At 45.0% G+C, this 25,179-nt stretch overlaps 1 protein-coding gene across 17 annotated transcripts in view; it reads left to right on the top strand.

Moving 5' to 3' along the window:
* Positions 1–19,088: 19,088 nt before the first annotated feature.
* DIS3L2 (DIS3 like 3'-5' exoribonuclease 2) overlaps positions 19,089–25,179 on the top strand; it is an 867,027-nt gene continuing 860,936 nt past the window's right edge. For 4 of the 17 annotated variants that reach the window (XM_077487653.1, XM_077487654.1, XM_077487651.1 and 1 more), the window contains exon 1: positions 19,177–19,307. The gene's annotated coding sequence lies outside the window, so the exon portion shown is untranslated. Of the gene's footprint in view, positions 19,336–25,179 lie in introns of all 17 variants that reach the window. The other 13 variants (XM_077487649.1, XM_077487650.1, XM_077487648.1 and 10 more) reach the window with 8 other exon arrangements.

Raw genomic sequence — 25,179 nt, 5'->3', positions numbered from 1 at the left:
CCCCCTTTACATTATATGTTACCATCAGAATCCTCCTTTACATTGGCTGTCACCATCAGAGTCCTCATTAAATTAGATGTCCCATCAGAATCCCCTTTACATTAGATGTGACCATCAGAGCCCCCCTTTACAATACATGTCACCATTAGAGCCCCCCTTTACATTAGATGTCCCCATCAGAGCCCCCCTTTACATTAGCTGTCCTCATCAGAGTCCCCATTCGCAACAGATGTCCCCATCAGAGCCCCTTTTACATTAGATGTCCCCATCAGAATCCCCCTTTACATTATATGTTACCATCAGAGTCCTCCTTTACATTGGCTGTCACCATCAGAGTCCTCTTTAAATTAGATGTCCCATCAGAATGCCCCTTTACATTAGATGTTACCATCAGAGCCCCCCTTTACAATACATGTCACCATCAGAGCCCCCCTTTACATTAGATGTCCCCATCAGAGTACTCCTTTACATTAGATTTCCCCATCAGAGCCCCCCTTTACATTAGATGTTCCCATCAGAGTCCTCCTTTGCATTAGATATCACCATCAGATCCCCCTCTACATTAGATGCCCCCCCCCCTTTGTACTCACAGCTCTCACACAAGTCGCCTATCATCCACTTTCGGAGCTGCGGGAATGAGTGAGAGAAACCGGCACAGGACCCGCCAGTCACACACCACAGCAGGGAACAATGCTATAGACTTATAGAGGGAGTGTTTAGGGCACAGAACTCAGCGCCCCGATGACTTTCTAAAGGAAGCCAATAGAGATTTTTGTCTGCAATTACGATTGCAAACAGGTCATGCTTCTCATAGCAGCTGTGTTTTCCGGCGCTGCGCACAAATTTAAACGGCCATTATTTTATTAATTTTTGTCCAGTGAGTGCAACATGTCATGCTTCCCATTCACCTGTGTGTCCGGCATCCTGCACACACTTAAAGGGCCAGTATTTATTTTAGTAGCTTTGGGGGGGTCACCACTGACTACAGAACACTACCCTTATAATATAGATGTGATAAAGGGTGTTTTGTAACCCAGCAGGGGAGAACTCAGGCAGGGCTGCCAACACTGCATAGGATTTCAGTGTTGCACAGGCAGGAAGTTAGGAGCTCCCTGGATTTCTGGCAGTGTCAACAAGTATTTTGCTGTGCTGGCAGCATTTTTAATGGCTTTCCAACCGCCTCACGCAGGCATACTTTGGCAGAAGGGCACGTACAGGCAGAATCACGTACCTGTACGTTACCCTTTAAGGGGCTGTTTGCAGGCGCACGCGCATGCCCACCAGGAGCTCCGTGAGTGTGATTGTGGGTCCCGCGGACTTGATGGAGAGGAAGAACGGGGAGATGCTAATGTAAACAAGCATTTCACCATTCTGCCTAGTGACGGTGACACTGATCACAGCTCCTTGTGATCAGGAGCGGTGATCAGTGTCATGTCACACACAGCTCCTCCTCCCCACAGTTAGAATCACTCCCTAGGACACACTTAACCCCTACAGCGCCACCTAGTGGTTAAACCCATCACTGCCACATTTACACAGTAATCAATGCATTTTTAACTGCACTGATAGCTATATAAATGTGAATGGTCCCAAAATCACACCAAAAGTTTCTGATGTGTCTGCCATAATGTCGCAGTCCCGATAAAAATCTAGATGATCACTGCCATTACTAGTAAAAAAAATGAATAATAAAAATGCTATAAAACCAATCAATAAACGCTTTTTGCAATTTTTTTGCCAAAAATATGTAGAAGAATACGTATCAGCCTAAACTGAGGGAAAGAAATGTTTTTATATATTTTTGGGGATATTTATTATAGCAAAAAGTAAAAAATAATGCTTTTTTTTTTTAAATTGTCGCAAAAAATTTTTTTCATAGAGCAAAAAATAAAAACCGCAGAGGTGATCAAATACCACCAAAAGGAAAGTCTATTTTTGGAGAAAAAAAGGATGTCAATTTTGTTTGGGAGCCACGTCACACGACCGCACAATTGTCAGTTAAAGCGTCGCAGTGCCGAATCACAAAACGTGCTCTGGTCTTTGGCCAGCCAAATGGTCCGGTGCAGTTATGGTGATGCTAAGATGATGAGAAGTGTGGTATAGCATTTTGTGTGAGTTGGACTGAGCTCTGTGTACTGAAAGTCAAAGTTGGTAGCTGACATCTTTATACAGGAGGTCCTACACGCATAAGGGTATATGTATCTTAATTTACTTATGTGTACATGCATATTTATGCATGCATTTGTGTAATAATTTGCAAGCATGTGTATATGAATGTAAATGTGTATACAAGTGACTATGCATGTACAGTATGTGACTGTGTATGAATATAAATGTCTTTGATATTATGTCATGTCAGTATGTACAATATGTGTACATAGGTTGGTAAAGGATGTGCGGAATTAATGAGAAAAAAAATGTATGTGAATGACATTATGCATATTTGGGTGACATATGGAATTATACAAACCTTTGTGAATTATTTTGGGGTCCTATGTTAAGTGGATGATTAGCAATACGGTACACCTTAGAAAAAATGGATAAACGCTGAATATTTTAATGTTTTTCCATAATGTTTACCAATTTGCACTAATGCTAATTCTTAAAGTGAAATCTACTTGATTTAATGATTCAGTGGCAGGGGTGTCACTAGGATCAGGAACTTGGGGTACATGCCCTGGGACAGCAATGCCTAACACACTGTAGGTGCTTTTGGGCTAATGATATCTCCTGTACTCGCTCCAAGTTACTCTCGCTCCAAGTTACTCTCCAGGAATCCAGTATAGTTCCACTGAAGTCGGTGCAATTCCTCTCCCACTGACATCAATGTTGAAGGCAGTCTTCCTCCCACTGACAACAGCACTGCAAGAGCTAGACTCAATCTTCCACAACTAATACCAATTTAAGAGGTAATCTTCCATACTGATGACAATATATGAGGTAGTCTTCCTCTCAATGATACCAATAACCAAAGCCCCCCACCAAACCCAATGTAGTTTAAGCTTAGCCTTCTATCCACTGACCATCAACATAAGGATCAGTCTATCTCCCACTAACCAACAATGTGTGAAGCAGTTTTCCTCCCATGGACACCAATGCAAGGGCACTCTTCCCCGCCTGACACCATAAAGGCAGTCTTCTCCCACAAAAAAACACCAATGTAAGGGACAGTATTTCATCCACTGTCCACAAATGTAAGGGACAGTATTTATCCTACTGACCACAAATGTAAGAGGCAGTCTTCCTCTCACTAACCACCAATGTAAGGACAGTCTTCCTCCCACTGAACAAAAATGTGGTGGACAGTCTTTCTCACACTGGCCACCAATGTAAAGGACAGTCTTTCTTTCACTGACCACCAATGTAAAGGGGCAGTCTTCCTCCCACTGACCACCAATGTAATGAAAAATCTTTCTTTCACTGACACCAATGTAAGGGGTAGTCTTCCTCCCACTTACACACATGTAAGGGCACTAAGTTTAGGTGAGAACATTATCTACTGCTGGACATTGCACTCTGTACTGTACACTGCATTCTCCTGACCACTGCACTCTGCCAATTTGTACATTACATTCTTCTGACCTCTGCATACTCTATTCCCTACTGCACATAACATAATCCTGACTGTTCTCTCTGCTTTATGTTACTTACTACTGACTGACAAACTCTGTACAGTATGCTGTACATTACAACCTCCTGACTCGTGTGCTATGTGGTACATACTCCTGACATCTGCATTCTGTACAGTGTGCTGTACACAATATGTACTCCACACTGCTTCATTCAGTACACTGCGCTGTATCTTTCATAATACTGATTGCTGCATTCTGTACATTTCAAACCTCATCATTTTCTTTCTGTAAGCTAGGCTGTATGTTACATACTCTCGACTCCTGCATTATATCTGTGCTTTGTACGATATGCTACATTTTTCTGACCCTTGCAATCTATACATTGTACTGCTCTGCAGAGGACCTGGCCGACAATGGCTGTGAAATGAATGGGAAGTGACATCACCCATAGAGCTACTATGGGGCTTCTGTTGTCACCCTTCTCCTCTGCACCCGCCTCTACAGTGAAACCACGGCTGACAGCTCAGTGTGGGAGCTTTTCGGAGCAGACCAGATCGAATTCCAAAAAGTAATGTATTCTGGTTTGTTCTTTACAGGGATAGAGAGGTAAATGTTAGATCCGTGGTGTCTACAGATGCAGGGATTTTAGTTTTTGCATGGACTTCCACTTTAAGTAATTACACATTATGAACAAGACATAAAGAAAAACAAACCATTCGTAACCTTTGTAGCTATAAGCATTTTGGAGAAATTTATTTTCAAAGTTCCCAACAGAGGTACAGAAATCTTTTCTAAAAAAAAACTATTTTGAAACCCTAAGGCCGCGTACACACAGGCGGATTGTATGGCCTACTTAGTCCGTCATACAATCCGACGGACAGTCCGTCCTACTTTCGAATGAACAGACTTGACCACACACGGATGCACAAACAGTCCGTCGAAAGCTTGCGCGATGACGTGTACAGCATGTACGACGGGACTAGAAATAGGAAGTCCAATACACAGCAATGCAACCTTTCGCCGTGTAAATCCTTTCTGAGCATGCGCCATTCTTAGTCCGTCGAACTAGCCTACTCACGAGCGGATTGTCCGCTGAAACCAAAGTATGACGGACAGAATTACAGAAATTCCGAAATACTTAGTACGCCAGACTGCACGCTGAAAAAGTCAGCTGAAGCCCACACACGAGCGGACTGTCCGCTGAAATGTGTTTCGACGGACTAAGTAGGCCATACAGTCCGTCCGTGTGGCCGCGTACACACGGGCTGATTGTATGGCCTACTTAGTCCGTCATACAATCCGACGGACAGTCCGTCCTACTTTCGAATGAACGGACTTGACCACACACGGATGCACAAACAGTCCGTCAAAAGCTTGCGCGATGACGTGTACAGCACGTACGACGGGACTAGAAATAGGAAGTCCAATACACAGCAATGCACCCTTCGGCCGTCCGTGTGTACGCGGCCTGTGTACGCGGCCTACCAACTACCTAAAGTAAACTAACACCAAATGTTTTTAAGCTATTAAAAACCAACTAAAACGTGACTTTAGAGTCTTCCTTGTGAGCATTACTTTGCAGTACAAGCAGCCAGAGAGCTACATACAGAAGTCTTTTTTTTACCTTAATGCATTAAATGTATTAAGCTAAAAAAAATGACTACCTTTACAACTGCTTTAGAGAGGAAGTAAACCCTGATTAGTTTTACTTCCTCTTTTGTTCCCTTCAATGTAAAAGCATAATGGGCTAGTATGGCCATTATGTGCCACTTACCTGCAAACGAAGCTTGCAATGTCCCTGTTGGTGGCCGCGTCCATCTTCACCCCTCTTCCTTCCGAGGAAGGTTTAGAAGATAATTCCAGTGCCTACAGGTAAGCCTTATTATAGGCTTACCTGTAGGTAAAAAGTGGTATGTAACGGTTTACAACCACTTTAAGCCCTATTACTGCTTGTTAAGCATACGTAAATAGTTTAATGCCCTTCTTCATTGAAAAAATGTCTTGCATTCTTTTCACAGAATGCAAGTGGGTCTGTGAATAAAGGAGGTGTGGATGAAGGTCACAATATCGCCTGGTCTAATAATAGAAAGCATTTTTATATTAGAGGGCACATATCAAAATACTGCTTTAGGCTTAAATTCAGTATTAAACAATAGGTGTGCTTCTACTTTTACCAAGGCTCTTTTCACATTGGTGTTATGATAATATGTGTTAAAAAACTGAAAATTTCTATAAAAATACTTACCGTAATTTTCCATGGCAGCCAACGTGTGGGTTTAGTCCCGCCTCTACATCCCTATAGGATACCCCTCCCATAAATCTTTTCTCCTCTCCAGCGATAACTAGTCTACTCCAGCCATTTGGGAGGGAGCTCCTGCTGCCATGGAGTCCATCAGGAAAGGTAAATTACGGTAAGTATTTTGATAGAAATTTTCTGTTTTCCTGAATGACTCCATGGCAGCCAACGTGTGGGAAATAACTCGCCGTACACACCCGGTTGGGCAAAATGCTGAAAACAAAGATTTAATTGACACCGTCAACTGACCGAACTTTAACACCAAAATCAACTGAGGATAGAGCCGCTGGCTCAACACAATTTTGAGACATAAAGGTGTGAATCAACCACCGGGATGCCGCTCTGCATATCACTTCAGGTGCAACATGGCATGAAGCTGCCCACGAGGTCGAAAGACTTTTAGTTGAGTGTGCTGTTACCGCCTCGGGAGGAGCCAAGCCCTTCTCTCTATAAGCCCACTGAATTGCTTGTACAATCCACGTAGCGATTGATCTAACGGAGCCTCGGAGGCCCTTGTTCTTTCCATAGAACAGAACAAAAAGATGATCTGACTGATGGAAAGGAGCCGTCACTTCCAGGTATTGCTTCAAGGAGACACCAACATCGAGAGGGTGAATATCTAGATTTCCGGTAGATCTAAAAGTGGGGAGTGAGATCTCTTGGCTCTCATGAAAAATTGAGGTAACTTTAGGGTTTGACCCTAGCATTGGAACCAGGACCACCCTGTCCGGGAAAAAAGTTAGGAAAGGTTCTTTGGATCCTGAATTTTAGATACCCTCTTTGCCGAGGTGATGGCCACCAAAAAGGCAGTTTTGATAGTAAGCTCTCTGATGGATAGTGGCTTATCAAGATGTGAGAAAAAATCCAAAACTAGCGGTAGATCCCATTTGGGGAACCTGGGTTTCCTTTGAGGTCTCATTCTAATTGCTCCCTTAAAGAATTGTTGAATAAGGGCGTGTCTGGCCCATGACACCCCACTAAAGGCTGAGATTGCTGACACCTGTACCCGAAGGGAACTAACTGATAGGGGCAAATCCAGGCCTGATTTCAGGAAACTCAAGATGTCTTGGACTGCAGGTGTGCCACAAGAATTAGCTCTAGAAGACATATGGGATGAGAACTTAGCCCAAATTCGTTCATACACTTTGTTAGTACTTCGTCTTCTTGCATTCAGTCGGTTTGCGGCGAATTTCGGCTGTTCTCGGTCCGCCTGATCGGCGGACTATTGCCGCTGTTTGCCAGGTGGACTTACGTGTTTACTGTGTAAAAGAACTTTGACCTATGATGACACATCCATCATGTGGTACAGGACAGCCAATTGAGACATTACAGCACATGGACACTTGGACATTCCCCTAACTTATAAATAGACCCGATCCGGCGGCCATTTTACATTCTTTCTACGGTCACTATAGGGAGAGGTTGCTGTGTGGAGCAGGGAGAGACTGCAGTGACACAAATCGCTAGCTATTAGGTCCACAAAAGTTCTTTTAAGGACTGGTATGGTATAGGAGTAGTACAGTATATAGGGTTGAGTGCACTGCTGTGCAAGTGATTGTTGCAGCAGCCTGTCTTTTGTCAGTGCAGAGAGGGACAGGACGCTGTGTGCAGCAGGGACAGTCAGTTTAATCATTAGCTGTTACTATTAGGTCCACAAAGGTCCTTTTCAGGACTGGTATGGTGTAGTAGTGCAGGATATAGTTTTGAGTGCAGTGCTATTCAAGTTATTGTTGCAGCAGCCTGTGTTTTGTCAGTTTAAATAGGGACAGACATGAAGCTGTGTGTAGCAGTGAGGGACTGTAAGTTTAATCATTAGCTGTTACTATTAGGTCCACAAAGGTCCTTTTCAGGACTGGTATGGTAATAGGGTTGTACACGTATAATATTCTTTCTTCCAAATATAGAAAGAATATTATACTTGACTGTGAGCCCTTCTGCTGCAGTAGTCCTTTATGAGTATAGGGACTGAGGTACTGTCTGCTAATCACAACCTACTAGTTCCACAAAGGTCCTTCTAAGGACTGGTACGGTATAGTGTACTACAGTATATAGGTTTGAGTGAGGTACAGTCTGCTAATCACAACCTACTAGTTCCACAAAGGTCCTTCTAAGGACTGGTAAGGTATAGCGTACTACAGTATATAGGGTTGAGTGAGGTACAGTCTGCTAATCCTTAAGGACTGGTATAGGTCCACAATATATAGGGTTGAGGTGCACTACTGCTGACTGCTGCCCTATTCTGCAGCAGTCCTTTATCAGTATAGGGACTGAGGTACAGTCTGCTAATCACAACCTACTAGTTCCACAAAGGTCCTTCTAAGGACTGGTAAGGTATAGTGTACTACAGTATATAGGTTTGAGTGAGGTACACTCTGCTAATCACAACCTACTAGTTCCACAAAGGTCCTTCTAAGGACTGGTAAGGTATAGCGTACTAGAGTATATAGGGTTGAGTGAGGTAAAGTCTTCTAATCCTTAAGGACTGGTATAGGTCCACAATATATAGGGTTGAGGTGCACTACTGCTGACTGCTGCCCTATTCTGCAGCAGTCCTTTATCAGTATAGGGACTGAGGTACAGTCTGCTAATCACAACCTACTAGTTCCACAAAGGTCCTTCTAAGGACTGGTAAGGTATAGCATACTAGAGTATATAGGGTTGAGTGAGGTACAGTCTGCTAATCCTTAAAGACTGGTATAGGTCCACAATATATAGGGTTGAGGTGCACTACTGCTGACTGCTGCCCTATTCTGCAGAAGTCCTTTATCAGTATAGGGACTGAGGCACAGTCTGCTAATCACAACCTACTAGTTCCACAAAGGTCCTTCTAAGGACTGGTAAGGTATAGTGTACTACAGTATATAGGGTTGAGTGAGGTACAGTCTGCTAATCACAACCCACTAGTTCCACAAAGGTCCTTAAGGACTGGTATAGGTGTACTATTTGGTGTGCAGTATATAGTTGTGTAATGCACGTATAAAATACTTGCATATATAGAAAGCATAGTATAGTGTGTTTCCACTGTGCAGCATTGTGACTGCTGAGCGATTCTGCAGCGATACTACAAAGAGTGACAAACGCAATCCAAAAAAAGTATTGTAACTGGTGTGATAGACCAGTGGCCCCCAAAAACAACAGATTGAAGCGGGGCGTTATATACCTTCTTCCACATACATACTGCACTTCTGTAGAGAGTTTTGTCACAGGGTCATTTAAAAAATGACAGGCAGAGGAAGAGGCAGGCCCTTCCGCAGGGGTGGTAGGGGTAGGGCAGGAGCAACAGGCTTGAGCCAAAGTGGGAAATTGCAGAAGGTGCGTGCGATTACGTCAAAGGAAGCACCAGAATTGGTTGAGTGGCTCACTCAGCCTTACTCTTCTGTACCCTCTGCTGTGCATATTATGAGGGGCTCCCACCATCCCTGTGCTATGCTCATTATGAGGGGCTCCCACCATCCCTGAGCTATGCTCATTATGAGGGGCTCCCACCATCCCTGTGCTATGCTGACTTCCTCCTGGGGCTGCTTATTATGAGGGGCTCCCACCATCCCTGTGCTATGTTGACTTCATCCTGGGGCTGCTTATTATGAGGGGCTCCCACCATCCCTGTGCTATGCTCATTATGAGGGGCTCCCACCGTCCCTGTGCTATGCTGACTTCCTCCTGGGGCTGCTTATTATGAGGGGCTCCCACCATCCCTGTGCTATGCTGACTTCCTCCTGGGGCTGCTTATTATGAGGGGCTCCCACCATCCCTGTGCTGTGCTGACTTCCTCCTGGGGCTGTACCTCTGCTGTGCATATTATGAGGGGCTCCCACCATCCCTGTGCTATGCTCATTATGAGGGGCTCCCACCATCCCTGTACTATGCTCATTATGAGGGGCTCCCACCATCCCTGTGCTATGCTCATTATGAGGGGCTCCCACCATCCCTGTGCTATGCTGACTTCCTCCTGGGGCTGCTTATTATGAGGGGCTCCCACTATCCCTGTGCTATGCTGACTTACTCCTGGGACTGTACCTCTGCTGTGCATATTATGAGTGGCTCCCACCATCCCTGTGCTATGCTCATTATGAGGGGCTCCCACCATCCCTGTGCTATGCTGACTTCCTCCTGGGGCTGCTTACGTTGCAGGTGTCAGTGCTGTATATCACGGTGCTGGTGTCAGTGCTTTATGTCACGCTGCTGATGTTAGTGCTGTATATCACGGTGCTGGTGTCAGATCACTCTATCACGGTGCAGGTGTCAGTGCTGTATATCACGGTGCTGGTGTCAGTGCTTTATGTCACGGTGCTGATGTCAGTGCTCTCTATCACGGTGCTGGTGTCAGATCACTCTATCACGGTGCAGGTGTCAGTGCTCTATATCACGGTGCTGATGTCAGTGTTTTATGTCACGGTGCTGATGTCAGTGCTCTCTATCACGGTGCTGGTGTCAGATCACTCTATCACGGTGCAGGTGTCAGTGCTCTATATCACGGTGCTGGTGATCATCTCCTGCACCCTCTTCTTAGCCTACCCTGACCTTCCCTCTCCTCCATTTCCTTCTTGCGCTCCTGAGTCCTGAATTGTCAGAATTTCACATATAAAAAAAGAATGCTTGTAGTTGTCGATCCCAGATTCACCTCATACATGTGTTATGTCATTGGCCATGTGGTGGGACTATGTGTGCACAGCTAGCAATTATTTTGTGGCTGCAAATTTGACCTGTAGGTTTGTAAAGTTCGCCTCCCATTGAAGTCAATGGGGCCCGCCGCGAACGTTACGGTTCGCTAACTATTGGCCGCGTTCGCGAAACGTCCCTTCGGAAGTTCGTCCATCACTATCCTTCAGGTCTATAGAGACTAGCCAGTCTCCTGGTTGAACCGACTTCTGTATTGTGGACAGGGTTTCCATCTTGAACCTTTCTTTTTTGATGAAACGGTTCAGATGTGTCAGATCTATAAACGGGTCTCCATGTACCGTTTTTCTTCTGGACCATGAAAAGAGGAGAATACATCCACATGCCACGCTAGTCGCCTGGAACAGGAATAGCAGCGTCTGGTTCCAACAAAGATCTTACATAGGCTAATAGAACCTGCCTTTTTCCTTCTGAAGCTGGAAGAGATGTGGGAACACACCTGAACCTTGGAGTGCTGCTGAAAGTCCAGGTGTGACCTGAAGAGACTGCTCTGATGGTCCAAAAGTCCTGGATCGAGGCTGTCCACACATGCCGAAAGTGAAGAAGACGAGCCCCTACCCGGCCTGTCTAGGCGGGCCCAATCTCAAAAGACTTGGTCTGTTCCTTCTCACCCGTCTAACCACTCTTGTCGGAATACCTGTTGCGAGAGGGCTGGCCACTAGCAGGCGGTGATGAGTCCAAACTTCTAGAGGGATCCATCAGGGCTGAAAACCAAGCATCCAGTTTAGGAAAAAAGAAGCAGAAACAGACCATAAGCCTAACCCATAGAAGCCCACTTACCTGTAACACAAGACCAAGGGCCAGAGGAAATCAAGGCTATAAGCCTGCAAGCATTCCCAAGCTTGCAGGCTATTTTCCTCTTTTAAAACTGGCACCCCTGTGACGTCAACGGCGCGTCAATCATGGTACTACTGCGCACGTGCAAACGCCGCGAACCAAGCCTCGTTCTCGTGCCGGACCCGCGCATAAGCAGAACGGTCACGAGAACTAGAACCCGGAAATGAACAGCGGCTAGAGCGCAAAAGAAACCAGCCGCCATGCCTGCCAGCCACGCTGTATCCTACAGCATGTGGGGAAAAACACAGGAAGGGGACGCTAGAAAGGAGATACATACAGGGAAATATTACAAAAACTGCTGCCATCAGAAAAACTGGAACGGACTCATCCCTCCTGGCGCGGTCGACACCAGGCCAAGGTAAGACAGTATTCTCCGGACTTTCCTGGGCAAAGGGTCACCCGCTAGTAGCTAGGCTGCATGACCAATGCACAGTTTTGCCTGCCAGTGGCTAGGACTATACCGCCTTCAGTGCCTCTTCCATATGCCCCTTCCATACCCTGCTAGTAGCTGGGGCTTATTGGAATAATGCGACTCCCATTCCTTAGGGGTCGCTCGTCCAGATCTGATCACAGGAGGGAGAAAACGAGAAATCTTCAGGTAGGAAGACCATTCAGCTAGGTCCTTCAGAGGAGGACAAAAAAAGAACACGGCCGCTGGACAGGAGCAAAGTTTTATGGGAGGGGTGTCCTATAGGGTAGTAGAAGTGGGACTAAACCCACACATTGGCTGCCATGGAGTCTGACAGGAAATTTGTGTTTTGCCCCTCTTCTGATACTGCAATTCATGGGATGGAGAATTTCCTGATGCACTGAAGTGACATTTACAGTATCGGGGAACACGCCTGGACTGCAGCCCACCACAGTACACATGCTGTACATTGTGCATGTCTGATATTTAGTATGTTAATGCATGCTGCCAGCCCATTCACATTGAATGTGTGCCTTAATACAGCACACCTTAACACATATTAATGTGAAGGGAGTTCTAAGCATTTAGATTTATCCTAGCAGCCTTTAAAAATGCAAATTTGATAGGTTACTTTGAAGATGATCATCATTTCAATGTCAATGTCAATGTCACTCTCCTCTTTCGAAGCACACTGCATTCGTCTCTTCACTCCAATTTCTTTAAGAATAGCCGTGATCTACAGGCCCCCTGGACCAGTATCAACATTTCTTGATGACTTCTCTGCCTGGCTACCCTACTTTCTTTCTTCTGAAATCCCCACAATCATTCTCGGGGACTTCAACATCCCTATTAATACTAACACCTCTGCTCCTTCCAAACTTCTCAGCCTAACCTCCTCCTTTGACCTGAAACAGTGGATACATGATCCTACTCACTCCGAAGGCAATATCCTTGACCTCGTTTTCTCTCACCTTTGCACTCCATGCAACCTCTCTAACTATCCATTCCCTCTCTCTGATCACCACCTTATTAGTTTCACTCTCTCCCTCTCCTTCACCTCCTCTCCCTCCAACCGCATTAAAGTTACCCACAGAAACCTACGTCATCTCAAGCCTTCTCTTCTCTACTCTGCTATTGACAACCTCTACGACAAAATCTCACCCGTATCCTGCACCAACCTAGCCACTTCTGTCTACAACACTTCACTTCTGGCTTCTCTGGACTCACTGGCTCCCCTCACTACACACAGAATCAAGCCCCGACCCCTTCAACCTTGGCAAACAGATGCCACTAGAAGTCTGAAAAAACGTAGTCGTGCTCATGAGCGCCTGTGGCGCAAGACCAAGTCTCAGAGAGATTTCAACCAGTATAAATCTGCCCTCCAAAATTACAATTCTAGCCTCCTCTCTGCCAAGCAGAACTATTTTATCACTCTCATCAGCAACCTATCATCCCGTCCCCGTCAACTCTTCTCTACTTTCAACTCTCTACTTCGTCCTCCACCGCCTCCACCCGCCAACTCACTCACTGCCCAGGAGATTGCTAATCACTTCAAACAGAAGATTGATACAATTCGCGTGGAGATTTCTACTGTTCTGATACCCTCCACGCTTTACACATCATGCCCACAGGCACAATCATTACTTCCCTCTTTCAACCCCACCACTATAGACGAAGTTGCTAAACTACTTGGTAATGTCCACCTTACCACCTGCCCTCTGGATCCTGTTCCCTTGCAAATGCTGCGTTCACCCTCTGACTCTATGCTACACTCTCTAACTCACATCTTCAATCTCTCCCTCTCTTCTGGCATCTTCCCCAACTCTCTAAAACATGCACTTGTCAAACCCATACTTAAAAAACCCTCACTGGACCCATCCAATCCAAACAACCTACGCCCCATCTCCTTGCTCCCCTTTTTATCCAAACTACTGGAACGTCTGGTCTACAACCGACTGAGCGTCCACCTCGCTGATAATAGCCTTCTTGATCCCCTTCAGTCTGGATTTCGTCCTCAATACTCCACAGAAACTGCTCTTCTAAAACTAACAAACGATCTACTAACGGCCAAAACCAATCGACATTATTCTGTACTCCTCCTCCTGGACCTCTCTGCTGCCTTTGATACGGTTGACCACCCCCTCCTTCTCAAAAAACTCCACACCTTTGGTCTCCATGACTGTACTCTACGATGGTTCTCTTCCTACTTATCCAACCGCACCTTTAGCGTTTCTTACAACTCTACTTCCTCCTCTCCTCTTCCTTTCTCTGTTGGGGTCCCCCAAGGTTCTGTTCTTGGACCACTCCTATTTTCAATCTATACCTCCTCCCTGGGTCAACTGATAGCCTCCCACGGCTTCCAATACCATCTCTATGCTGACGACACCCAAATCTATTTCTCTACCCCTCAGCTCACTCCCTCTGTCTCCTCACGTATCACTAATTTACTATCAGATATATCAGTCTGGATGTCACACCACTTCCTCAAAATCAATCTATCCAAAACCGAACTTATAATTTTTCCTCCCCCATGTGCCCCTTCCCCTGATCTCACTGTCAAAATTGATGGCACAACCATAAGCCCATCCCCTCATGCCAAGGTTCTAGGTGTAGTCCTGGACTCTGAACTCTCCTTCAAGCAACACATCCAATCACTGTCCAAATCCTGCCGCCTCAACCTCCGCAACATCTCCAAAATACGCCCCTTTCTAACCAATGAGACAACAAAGCTCTTAATTCACTCGCTGGTCATCTCTCGCCTCGACTACTGCAACTCCCTTCTCATTGGCTTACCTCTACATAGTCTATCACCTCTTCAATCCATTATGAATGCCGCTGCCAGACTCATCCACCTTACCAATCGCTCGGTGTCTGCTACTCCTCTCTGTCAATCCCTCCACTGGCTTCCACTCAGCCAAATAATTAAATTCAAAATACTAACAATTACATACAAAGCCATCCACAACTCTGCCCCCAGCTACATCACTAGCTTAGTCTCTAAATACCAACCTACTCGTCCTCTTCGTTCCTCTCAAGACCTCCTGCTCTCTAGCTCCCTCATCACCTCCTCCCATACTCGCCTCCAGGACTTTTCCAAAGCCTCCCCAATCCTATGGAATGCCCTACCCCAATCTGTCCGCTTATCTCCTACTTTATTAGCTTTTAGACGATCCCTGAAAACACTTCTCTTCAGAGAAGCCTACCCCACCCACACCTAACTGTATTTTCATTTTCTCCATCAGCTCACCCCCCACAGTTATTACCTTTTGTTTCAACTTGACCCTCCCTTCTAGATTGTAAGCTCTAACGAGCAGGGCCCTCTGATCCCTCCTGTATTGATTTGTATTGTAAGTGTACTGTCTGCCCTCATATTATAAAGCGCTGCGCAAACTGTTGGCGCTATATAAATCCTGAATAATAATAATAATAATAATAATAATAATTTCAAGCAAGTGGCCTTGCAGTCTCCTAGAGCTGTGCTTAGAGCTGTGCTTTCATCCAGATGTGGCTTGAACAAGCTACTCCTAGCCACCACTAGGGGGTGCAGTTAGGAGAAGGAAAACTCTACAATGTACGGAATGAGCAGCCCATCACCCCAAGAGCAACTAGTGCATAGCAGATCATGACTTAAAGTGATTGTAAAGCTTTGATTATAAAAAAAAAATAACAAACATGTCATACTTACCTCCACTGTGCAGCTCGTTTTGCACAGAGTGGCCCCGAACATCGTCTTCTGTTGTCCCCAGAAGAACCGCAGCTCTTGCGGCTCCTCCCCACATCAGATAACCCCCTAGGAGAAGCGCTCTCTCGGGGGGTTACCTTGCGGGCGCGCTCACAAGTACATAATTCGGTGTCCATAGCCGCCGAATGTATGACTCGGCCCCGCCCCCACGTCATTGTATTTGATTGACAACAGCGGGAGTCAATGGCTGCACTGCTATCAATCTATCCAATCAAGAGCTGAGAACCTCGGGCTAAGAGACAGCGTGTCCCCGCCGTGTGAAGTTCCAGGGTCACTGGCAGGTGTTTTTTCACCTTATTGCATAGGATGCATTAAGGTGAAAAAACACAAGGATTTACAACCCCTTTGAGGCTCGTACACACCATAATAAAATTAGGCAAACATTTTCATCCAAGGAACTTTCGTACGATTTTCATATAGTGTATACACAACTTTTGACAGCCGATCCCGACTTTTCATACGAAAATTCTTGAAGGGACAAACTCCAAAATTGTTCTCGTATGAGACAATTTTCATTTAATGTGTACCATTTTTGTATGATTTTCATAGAAGAAAAACCAGAAAAGAAAGACTGCGCATGACATGACAACCAAAAAAAAAAGCCATTGTCGTACGAGAATTTTTGTATGATTTTTCATTCATCTGTTCCGATTTGCTGTGAAACAACGAGGATAATCAGGGCGATCGTTCGCCCCAATTTTCTTAAAGTGTGTACCCCACATTATACTTTGAAGACTGCAGTCTCCCAGCTTGGCTCAGTAAATGCGAACCATAATTGAGAAAATCTTTAGCTGCTGTTGATAACTACTCTCTCTCTAAAGTAAGATTACTAATCTATAGGTACAGTAAATATTTCCTAAACATGCACCGTTTAGGAGATATTCACGATGTACTGCGCCTTTTCTTCACTAGCGAGTGCCGTGACTGGAAGTCACGTGACTCCGGCCAATCATAGAGCTGGAATCTGCTTCCCTGCAAGGAAGAGGGGTGAACATGGATGCGGGGACAGCGTGGGCTTCGCTTACAGGTAAGTGCCACATAATGGGCTAGTATGTGATGCATACTAGCCCCATTATGCTTTTACTTTGCAGGGAACAAGAGAGGAAGTAAAACCCATCAGGTGCTAGTATGCATCACATGGTTCCATAGATACAGGGCTCCTTGCGCAGCCTGTCAGAAGCTACATACAAGGCGGTCAGTGTAACCGGTTGCCAACCGCTCACCATCAAATGACAGAGCTCCGTTCTAGGACAACGTCATATGATCTCCCAGAACGGCCGCTCTCACATGCCCGCAGGGACAAGCAGTGTGGGAATCGTGGCCGCGCCGTGTTGCTAGGACACGGCACAACTCTGATCTCTGTAAAGAGCCACGGCTCTTTAACAATGTGATAGGCTGTGTACTATCACAGCTGGTCACATGTAAACACGGAGATGTCGGTAATCCTCTCTCATCGCCTCCCGCTGACAGAGTGTGTGGCGAGGAGAGCCGATCATGTAATCAGGGCACTGATTATCAGTGCCCTGATTACAATACAGCACCACGAGTGCCTCTAATCAGTGCCTATTAGTTATGGCAGTCAGTGCTGCCCATCAGTGCCACCTATTAGTGCCCATAAGTGCAGCATAATAGTGCCTCCTCATCAGTGCCACCTAATCAGTGCCCATAAGTGCCGCCTCATCAGTGCCGATAAGTGCCACCTCATCAGTGCCCATAAGTGCCACCTCATCAGTGCCCATAAGAGCTACCTCATCGGTGCAGCCTTTCAGTGCACATCAGTGAAGGAGAACAATTATTTATTTACAAAATTTACTGACAGAAACTAAGAAAAAATATTTCAAATATTTTCAGTCTTTTTTTTTTTTGTAAAAAATAAAAATACCAGCAGTGATTAAATACCACCTAAAGAAAGCTCTATTTGTGTGAAGAAAATGATAAAAAAAAAATTCACATGGTTACAGTGTAGTATGACTTCCCAATTGTCATTCAAAGTATGACAGTGCTAAAAATTGGACTGGGCAGGAAGAGGGTGAAAGTGCCCTGTAGGCAAGTAGTTAAATACAGGCTGGCACACACTGTTTGCAGCAGACTGAAAGGATGAGCTCACAGTGCCTCTCCTCACTTCTTGTCAGAGGAACTGAGCTCAATGGACAGCTTGGAGTCTTGGACCAATGGTAAAGTACCATTGGCCCCAGCTGTCCAATAAAAATTTTGTAGTGGAGGCACACCTCTCAGTGAAGTGTCATAGGAGGGAGCATGTAAGTGACGTGTCATAGGAGGGAGCATGTGTCTAAAAGACGCATGCTCCCTTCCAGCCCAGCCCATTTAAAGAAGAAGTAAACCCTGATGGCTTTACCTTTCAGGTCAAAACAAAAAATCACCCATCGGTTTACTACCACTTTAAGACTTTAAGCAGATCAGCCTCTACAAATTCGGCAGTGCCTAAAAATGGACAGCAACTGAGCAGGATGAGACAGTGTGTAACTGGATTTTAAACAGTATAAGCGCTTATTTTTAACGTTTTACGTAGCTATACCTACAAAAGAGGCCAGCCTGAAGTGAGCTAGCAGGACTTAAAAGGGAAGTACAGCCAAAGCTAGTCTGGCTGTACTTCTTCTGTGGATCACAACATTTGTTCTGCACTCGTGACCCATTTTAACCTCTAGCCACTGGCACTCCTGTGCGAATCACCGTAGCTGTACGCATGACGTAGGAGCCAATGCACGTGGCCAGCGGCCGTCGCCTACCGGCAACTGCTCCTGAGAAGGACAGAACGGAGCAATGATGTCTCCTTCCCCAGGCAGTCCCATCCTCCTCACAGTTAAAAACACCTCCCTAGGATATACATTTAACCCCTTGATTGCGCCCTAGTGTTAACCCCTTCCTTGCAAGTGACATTTACACAGTAATCAGTTGCTATTTTTAGCTCTGCGACTGGCCGGGCAATCATCTGGAGCCTGTGAAGTGTCCCAGATGATTCCCGAGAGGTGAACTTACTTCTGTCACTGCGGTGCCCCGGGAGGAAGTGGGAGCTGGAACTCTCTAAAAAGAGGTTTTCCGCTCCCCCTCCCCCCAAAAAATGACATGCCAAATGCGGCATGTCAAGGGGTCACCTTCCCTTAAAGCAAATGTTCAATTTTTGGGTGGCTACACACTATACAATTTTTTGCTGGATACACGCTATACAATTTTCTTTCGATTTTATTCTTTTAGATTTACTAAAACCTTATAAGGTCAAACTTAAACACTTTCACTTTGTATGTAATCAGGCAGGCCCTTGCACTACATAGGTAAATCCAAAGGAAATCGAACAAAAGTTGTAGTGTATCCAGCTTTACAGCAAGCAGGGGACTGATGCAGCATCCACCTAGGTATGATTGGAAAAAAAAAAAGGACATTCCCATACATCTCTCTTAATTTTCTGACTAAAGTTTTACTTTAGCCAGATTTGTCAGGTGTAGTCAGTTAATAGAAGACTGGGAGGGGGCGGTTCCCTTTTATGTGACGCCTGCTGTGTTCCTCGTGCAGGTCTCGGGCCATAGACAATAACTACGACACAAGTTTAGCTACAAATCAGCTGATAAGCGCAGACCGAGTATCCCTCCTAACACCTGCGTACCACAGCAAATCATCTCATTGACTGGTGCCCCAGCGCGTAATCTCGCCCACAGGAGCGGCAACGTGACTCAGCTCCGCCCCTTCAACCTGCACGACCCGGAAGAGGATAGAGTGAAGCCGATAAGAGCGTATCGGGCTGAGTTAAAGCTCGTGTGGGTCAGTACAATAGGAGGAGGGCATTGTGGTGAGTGGGTTAAAGGAGAGCGGGCTGGTACTGTGTTGGGGGAGAAGGAAAGAACAGCTGTTGTTGCTACAACATTATTTTAAGTGTCTTTACTTCCCTCTGTGTCTCTGGGCTCCACATTTATTGTGACAAGCAGTGGGTATCCTAATTAAATGTGGGCTTAACACAAGGCGCAATAGAAAACCATGGTGCCCAGTTTTCACCCTAATGCTACTCTGAGGTGTACTGTTTAGCCAATTCTGGCATTTCTCTCCTACGTGTAAAAACCTTTTTCTTGCTAGAAAAAATACTAAGAACACCCAAACATCATATTTTTTTTTTTTATTAAATAGTGTGTATGTATGTGTGTGTGTGTATATATACATATTTCTCAATTTTTTTGTGTGTGTGTGTATATGTATATATGTATATATATATATATATATATATATATATATAGCAGAGACCCTAGAGACTAAAATGGTGGGCAATTTTTTTTTATGCCGCATGATTTTTATTTATTTTGTTTAAAATGGCTCCGTAGGGAATCTCTGGCGAAAAAGGAAAGATATCTGGATGATGGCTGCAGCTGTAGGCATCATTCAGGTATCTCCCAATCAAGGTGCATGATGTCCACTTTGGGAGTGGGGTTAACCAGTTTGGCTCCTGAGCTCCCCCCCCCCCCCCCCCACACACACGTGGGGGGGGGGGGATTCTTACATTTGGCAATTTACTTAAACCCCTCAGTACTATATATATATATATATATATATATATATATATATATATATATATATATATATATATATATATATATATATATATATATATATATATATATTTTTTTTTTTTTTTTTGTTTTTTTCAGTAAGGGCTCTAGAATCTAAAAATTAACCATTGCAAATCTTTTTGTTTTATCAAACGATATTTGTGCATCTGTTTATTAAATGCAAATTTTCAGGGACAAAAATATAAAATTTTACTGAAGGCGCGCACACACTATATAATACCCATTTTTTTATAAAATATTAAAGATAAGGCTGTGCTGAGACATTAGATATATTGTATGACAAGTCTTAATTGTGTGTGCCTATGATATTGCATGGTACCCAAAAATCTCCAAAGGTAATTTTTTATTTTTTATTCTATAAGCTTAGCATGTGGCTGCGGCACATAAGGGAATAATAGACACCCCACAAATGCCAAAATGAGGTAAAAGCTTGTATAGATTATCAGTTTATAGTTAAAGCGTTTAACCCCCCCCCCCCCCCCCCAAAAAAAAACTGTTCCTTTAAAGCATGTTATGCAGCACAGTGCTTGTGCCGTGTCATTTGGCCCTCTGTATACCCATGTAAGACCTGGCTCATCCTGCTTGGCTATACCCTCCCCCTACAAATGGACCACGATAATCATGGCTGCTGAGCCCTGATACCATGGTCAATTTGTAAGCCTCTGTCATCCCCAGCTCTGCTCTCTCCTGTCTTCCTCTCCCCACTTGTACCTGCTACTCTTGTTTCTGCTATGAAATATCATCCCCTCTGTATCTTAACATGTGTCCTTTTTAATGTAAAAAAAAAAAAATCTGCCAATCTGTACCTTGTATGAGCGCGGCTCCAGGCACTCAGCTGATTGTTGGATATCTCTCCCCCTCATGCAGCTGTGAGCCGAGAGAGAGGAATCAGCAGTGCGCCCGAAGCTGAGCTTATATCGGTACAGAGCAGTGTTTTTTTTTTTTTTGCAGCGCACAGGGGCACATTTTAAGGTACAGAGGGAATAAGATATTTCATAGAAGTGGGTTTACAACCTTAAACAGGAGCCCTTCGATAGGAGTTATTCTCACATTTTCATTGATGTGTCACATGTGTTGTGAGCACAGTTTACTTATGTAGGTGTGCATTTACTTTTGCGCATGTGTGCGGGGCAATGGGGGCTACTGCAGTTTTTTTCTTAATTTCTATTACAAGGGCTTAAAGAGGAGCTCCAGGCTCCTTCAGAAAAAGTCAGCGGCTACAAATACATTAGCTGATGACTTTAATATTGGGGCACTTGCCTGTCCAGGAATCCAGCAGTGTCCTCCCCGAGTTGTTTTTTTTTTTTCAATCTGGTGCTGGCATGCAGCTATTTTGCTTAAGGGAGACCGGCAGTGAAGCCTTGTGACATTGCTGCCGGCTCTCTATTGCGCATGTGGGGAAGGAGCGGGGGGGACCTGCGCCACCCTCCACTTTGTAAAAGGTGCCAAATGTGGCAGTGGAGGGTGAAGTGGGGAGGAGGCAGACAATGGGATCTTCCCCTTTTTGGGTGAAGCTTCACTTTAACCCCCCCCTGGCGGTATTCCTGAGTCTGGCTCGGGGTGGAATTTCAGTACCATAAGCGGTAACCCCGAGCCAGACTCAGGATTGCATTACAGGATACAGGGAGAGTTGCTTACCTTGTCCCCTGGATCCTGCGATGTCCTCTCCACTTGATTCACACAGTGCCCGAGTGCCGCTGAGCTCTGTTCCCTGCAATCTTGCGATGCACGGGAGCGGAGATCGGTGCCAAATTCAAAAAGGTAAAACACTATACACGTACAGTAATCTTACAGATTACAGTACTGTGTAAAAAAATACACGCCTCCTTTGTCCCTAGTGGTCTGTGCAGTGCCCTGCATATAGTTTTATATTATAAATAGTTTTTTCTGCCTGGAATTTGGAGATTGTCCATAGCAACCAAAAAGTGTCCCTTTATGTCAAAAGTGGTTATAGACCAGCTAGAAAACAGCGATAATAAATTATAATCACTTGCCGAATTGAGCGATGGCGATTTATGGGGAAATTTGTCATCACACTAAATCTAATGAGAGTGACAATTCTGCAACTGAGCAAATTTCAGTGTTTTTGATTACATTATTGAATATTTTTTATTTATGATTTTGTGTTTCAAACTATCATACCCGGGATGAGTTATTCCTAAGAATTGCAGGCCTACAATATAAAACGCCAAATTTCCATGCAAAATAATGGTACCGCTTTCAGCACCTAAAATCAGAAATCATCCCGCCAGGGAGGTTAACCACTTCCCGACCAGCGCACGACGATGTACGTCGACAGAATGGCACGGGCAGGCATATTGGCGTACAGGTACGCCCAATATTCGATGCCGCCCTGCCATCGGGAGCGCGCCGCCGGCGGCGCACTCCCGCGCTGGTCGGGACCCCCGTGAGTCCGGTCGCGGGACCCGCGGACTCGATCGCCGCGGGCATCCCCGCGATCGTCTCACGGAGCGGCCGAATGGAGGAAATGCTGTGTAAACAACATTTTTCCATTCTGCCTAGCAACTAGTGAGGCTGATCTCTGCTCCATGTGATTGGAGCAGAGATCAGTGTACACTAAATGAAAGCCCAACCCCCCCACAGTTAGTAACACACCCCTAGGAACACTTAACCCCTTCACTGCCACCCACTGGTTAACCCTTTCACTGCCAGTGTCATTTACACAGGAATCACTGCATTTATATAGCAGTGATTACTGTATAAATGACAATGGTCCCAAAAATGTGTCAAAAATGTCCGATGGGTCCCCGACAATGTCGCAGTCACAATAAAAATCGCAGATCGCCGCCATTACTAGTAAAAAAAAAATAATAAAAAATTAATAAAAATGCTATAAAACTATCCCTATTTTGTAACCGCTATAACTTTTGCGCAAACCAATCAATAATCGCTTATTGCGATTTTTTTTTACCAAAAATATGTAGAAGAATACGTATCGGCCTAAATTGAGGGAAAAAAATGTTTTTTTATATATTTTTGGGGGATATTTATTATAACAAAAAGTAAAAAATAATGCATTTTTTTCTAAATTGTCGCTCTATTTTTGTTTATAGCGCAAAAAATAAAAACCGCAGGGGTGATCAAATACCACCAAAAGAAAGCTCTATTTGTGGTAAAAAAAGACGTCAATATTGTTTGGGAGCCACGTTGCACGACCGCGCAATTGTCAGTTAAAGCGACGCAGTGCCGAATCGCAAAAAGTGGTCTGGTCTTTGACCAGCAAATTGGTCCGGTCTGAAAGTGGTTAATAAACCCCTATGTGCTAAAATTGGGGAGGTGTTCTTGAAGACATTAGGGGTCTAATGAACCCCAATGTCTCCCCAGCTCTTCACAGAATCTAACCAAACATTGAGCTGCTTGGTTATGTGTCCCCTGGCTGTACTGGCCAAAAAATGGTGGATCTGAATCGTCTCCTCTTCTGGATTTGTTGTTTACACATGAATGTGAGGCATGGGTATTTCTTGCTTTCACGTCTCTACCTCGCAGAAGTCGGTAGTTGTGGTTCTGGGCTCCCAGTAATCTCGGAATCCTTGAGGTGGTCTGCAGCGCACTGTGTGAAGGTGATTGGTGGATAGGGAGCTGCCACTTCACTTTTAAGCCCACAGCCTGCTGAACAAATGGAAGACAAGCTGATTGCTACTACAGCAGCCATCAGCTTGTGATTAAATCGGGACTTTACCCATAACTTCTTGCTGGAGGCTTAAATTTTGCTGGAGTCCAGAGCCCCCAAACAGCAGTAAATCAAAGTAGAACTAAACCCCACCGATTTATTGGTTTAAAAAAGTTACATTCCTGGAGTGCTAACTTTCACAATTCCTTGTGTAGCACTGACCCCCGAAGGAGCTGCTAGTTAAATTACTGTTCCCTTCTTGACCTCGTATGCGTCTAGGGGTTTCCCGAGGTAGATGGCCCAAAGAACTGCAGAGACTGACACCGGATCCACTTTAGGGATTTTTATTTGCAAAATGGTAGACAAAACAGTCTCTCAATAAAGGCTATGGGTATAGGTAGGAAGTTCAGGTACTCTTGGAACTGCATAAATCTCGCACCATAGCATCCAGAGAATAGCCATTTGCAACTGGATATTACATCATAGAATAAATCTCCTCTCAGCAGATTTAGCAACCAATAGATGGTTCAGATGGAGTCTCTGCCACAGAATTTGCTGTAGAACTTGTAAATGAAAAGTCTCTGCCACATCCTTTGTTGTAACTGAAGGATATTTGAAGTTGGAGAGCTCTTATACAATACCAATATCTTGCAGCCGGTCCGGCGATAAGATAAGAGTGTGGATTCACCTGGTGTCTGTCAACTTGGCTTCCAGGCTCTTACTGAGCAGCCAGCCTCCTGCATGGCCCTATTCTGAAGAGTCCTCCCCTGGTTGTGTTCAGTTGCTGGGCCTCTCCAAAGACGAGACGGCACCGGACCACCTTGGAATCCTTCCAGTTACCGTGCCTTGGGCTAGCCAGCCCGAGACTCGGAAACGGATGGATCCGCACCCCAGGCCAGGTGGAACAGGACTAAGAAGACAGAACAAACCTCTGTACTGGAACCCCGATACACGTGACATCCGCAACTTAAGTACCCTCTCCCAGAAAGCACAGCAAGAGTGACACTCCCACTGGGCTGGTTCCGAGAGAATAATCTTAATGCACCTAACTAGACTGTTTCAATACCTGCCAAAAGTGACAGCACCACCCATGGCCAGGCAGAACACCCTGCAGTCCAATCTAACTGATGCTGAGGTCCACATTTAGAACAATTAAACCCCAAACCCAACTGTGGTTTTGGGAACGTTTAAATTTACAAAACAGCGTGTGTTCTTCAGGAGCCGGCGCTACACTTGTGTCCTCAACCGAACTGTCAAACCATCAAATGGCTGGTGTCATAACTGATCACATGTACCGCAGCATGGTAGTTGCAATTTAAACAGAATCATCTTCTCTTTCTGTAAAGGAGAGGAGGGTTTAATTATGCTTTTAGGTTGTCAGCAGATCGGCCTCTACAAACTCAGCAGTGACTAAAATGGGAGCGCAACGGAGCATGTGCAGCAC

The sequence above is a fragment of the Lithobates pipiens genome, unplaced genomic scaffold (genome assembly GCF_037356315.1).
Source record: "Lithobates pipiens isolate NorthernLeopardFrog02 unplaced genomic scaffold, aLitPip1_a1.2 Scaffold_18, whole genome shotgun sequence".
In the NCBI taxonomy this organism is placed as follows: Eukaryota; Metazoa; Chordata; class Amphibia; order Anura; family Ranidae; genus Lithobates; species Lithobates pipiens.
This window is presented reverse-complemented; position numbering and strand designations above follow the sequence as displayed.